Below are 3,458 nucleotides of genomic sequence, written 5' to 3'. Positions count from 1 at the left end.
CCCGACCTATGATAATTGTATTTTCCTGTGTGTACAGATAATTAGTTTACAGGTAGAGGGGAGGGCTATGTGTGGGATGTAACTATTGTGTGATTGGTTAATGTACGTTACTGTGTGTGTCCCTCCCCTCCATGGGAGCACCTAATAAAAAGGGCTGCAAGCTAGCAGCCAGAGAGTTCCTGTTTTACCCTCAAAGTGATGTGTCGTCTCATTATTGGGGGGAAGGATTTATTGTATGCTCTTCCAGTTGACTGCTAGGAGTACAAGCCTATTCATATGGTTCCTATTCAATGGTCTACAGCATGCATATGCTTGGGAGAATTTAAAGGTTTCTCGGATTCGGTGATTGTGGTGTCTGCCAGAGTGCTTGGAGTCCTCAGGAAGCGCTAGGAGCATCCATTAACGGAAGTACCAAGTCGGGGTGCCAGGCGATCCGTTACAGTAAAATATAACTTGTATTCAAGTCTGCAGCTGCTGGCTCTGCCTCTGAACTGACTGTCTGCTGACATCATCAGAAGTGGTGGTCTGAGCAAATTACAATACTTCCCCATAGGATTGGCTGAGACTGTCAACTAGGCAGATCAGGGGCAGAGCCAGCACAATTCCAATCAGCATCTCCTCATAAAGATAAATTGAATCAATGCATCTGTATGAGGAAAGTTCAGTGTCTGCATGCAGAGGGTGGAGACACTGAATGGCAGTGCTGCACACTAGGCAGTACTGCCCCAGGAAGCACCTCTAGCAGCCATCTAAGGAGTGGCCAGTGGAGTTATTTTCTCTGAAAAGACAGTGTTTACTGCAAAAGGCCTGAATGGAATGATTCTACTTACCAGAACAAATATAATAAGCTGTAGTTGTTATGGTGACTATAGTGTTCCTTTAAGTGTGAAAGCTTAAGAGGGATGTATGGGAACAAAACTTGTGTGGACTGGCTGACAATAAAATTAGTTTAGGTAATGCTGACGCTGGTCTCTCTAACACTGTGGCATGTCCCCTTTCTTCTACACTCACTACATACACCTTTTCTCTGTTTCAGACTATATACCAGGAACTTCTGCCTGCTAGTAAGAAGGTAAGGAGACAAGTGGACATGTGAGTGCTAGGGGACAGTCCTTAGAAAGCATGGAGTGAGCGCAATATTAGATGCATTTATGTCAAGCTTAGGGTGCTGCCTGCATAGTATGCCCTTAGTTGGACAGCCTGCAAGATTGGCGGGCAGCCTGACATGCATTCATGCAGGGCTGTCCTTCAAATTCTTTGGACAGACATGCCCCCTTTTTGGGCATGTTCTCCCCTTTTGGCAGGTCTGGTCACGTGATTCGCACCAGTGGCCAACCTTTTACCCCGCCCATTGACTTCCTGTTTCACTGGACACTGCTGCTAGGGGTTATGGATTTACTTGAAAGATGAAAGCAAAAATTAGAGAGAGATTAGAATAGAGTATGTGTTTTCTTATAGCCGCATCCTATGAGTTTCCCTCCAGCACCATCTCTATCAGATACATGACGCATGGGAGGTATGACTGTTTTAGTGTTTTTGGTCAATAAGATTCTGTAATTAGGCCCATCATAATTATCAGCACCAGGCCCAGTGTGCTCTTAATCCGGCCCTGCCCAAAATTAGTTACCAAATTCTTCTATATTTCGTGTGTGTGTGTGTACTCAGCAGTCTGTGTATTCAGCAGTCTCTGCATATTTAGCCATCTGTTTGTGTATTCAGCAGTCTCTGCATATTTAGCAGTCTGTGTGTGTACTCAGCAGTCTGTAGGTGTATGTGTATTCAACAGTCTTTGTATTGAGCAGTCTCTGCATATTAAGCAGTTTGTATACGTGTATTCAGCAGTCTGCATATGTGTGTGTATTTAGCAGTTTGCGTGTGTGTTTGTATACTTAGACACACTGCTATACACACACATACACTCATCCAGACAATATATACACACACAGCCTCACATACACACAGTCAGACAAAGTACAAACACTGTAAGTATTTTATTAGCGATTTAGGGAATTTTCTGCTTCCAAATGTTCTCGTTCTTTTATGTACGTGTGCTGTGATGCCACGCATATATAATTAATTATGCAAATTAGCATGGCTGGTATTTTTTTACAAAAAAAGGTGGCAACCCTAGATGGCATCAATGAACTCTTGGCACTATTAAAACTAAAGTAAACTGTAATGTTATGGTATTGGAGAGTTCCTTCAAAACCTCCTTTTAGAAGGACATTGAGAGCTGTGTCTGAATTCTACAGAAGTAGTACAAGTTCTCTGCCATATACCATTCATAAACTGTAAAGGAATAATGAAAAATGGTGCGTGTCTTTATCACCAACACAGGGAAAGAATTATAAATAAGTAATGAATGGGGTTGGATTGTCATGCTATAAATCAATCAGGGATTTTCAAACTATAATAAAGTGCCAAAGTAAAACTCCACAGTTTTGTAATAACTTCAGTGCCCAAGGTTGATTTATGTCTATTTTATCAGCTGACTCCAAACTATTACACATTTTATATAATGTCAGGGGAGCGCAGGAATGTATTTTGAAATAATGGGATGGCAATAATTTGTGGATGAGATTTTTTTTCATTTTCCCTTTTATTAATATTAGTATTTATAAAGCGCCAACAAATTACGCAGCGCTGTACAATGGATGGACTAACAGACACGTATTTGTAACCAGACGAGTTGGACATACTGGAACAGAGGGGATTAGGGCCCTGCTCAATGAGCTTACATGCTAGAGGGAGTGGGGTATAGTGACACAAAAGGTAAAGGTAGGGTAGAAAAGTAGGTTGCTAGTATTCACTGAGGGCTTAGTGTTTTGTTTTGATGACAGTTGCGGGAGGGGAATCAACAGTTGTTTCCTAATTGAAAAGTAAACCTATTTTTGTATAATCAATGGCCTGATCATATTAGAAAACTTTACAAATCATCGACTATATATCATTTTTTTGATTTCCTCCATTGCGCCCCCTTTTCTCCCCGCCGGTAAATAAAGGGTTCAGAACCCTTTATTTACTTGCCTTTTCCAGCACCAAGGTCCTGGCTCTGCCCCCTCTGACGACCTGTGACGAGCGACGCTATTGCACATGCGCAACAAATGCCGCACTCATTAGACCTCCCCATAGGAAAGCATTCAGTCAATGCTTTCCTATGTGGAAAAATCTGATGCTGGAGGTCCTCATGCAGAGCGTGAGGACGTCAAGCGTCAGATACTGGACTAAAGGTCTGTTTCAATTCAAGATGTCCTCTAGTGGCTGTCTGGTAGACTTAGAGTTTCTCTGGAACTGCAATTTTTAACATTGCAGCACTACGTGCAAAGGGACATTGCACGCAGATCACTTCAATTAGCTGATGTGGTCTGGGTGCCTACAGTGTCCCTTTAAAAAGATTGCCCCTGTTGCATCATTCCTCCAAGAAAGGAATGTTCTAATCTACTGTATAAGGGTGTGGT

The sequence above is a fragment of the Pelobates fuscus genome, chromosome 5, assembly GCF_036172605.1.
Source record: "Pelobates fuscus isolate aPelFus1 chromosome 5, aPelFus1.pri, whole genome shotgun sequence".
Lineage (NCBI taxonomy): Eukaryota > Metazoa > Chordata > Amphibia > Anura > Pelobatidae > Pelobates > Pelobates fuscus.
Note: the sequence above shows the minus strand (reverse complement) of the source record.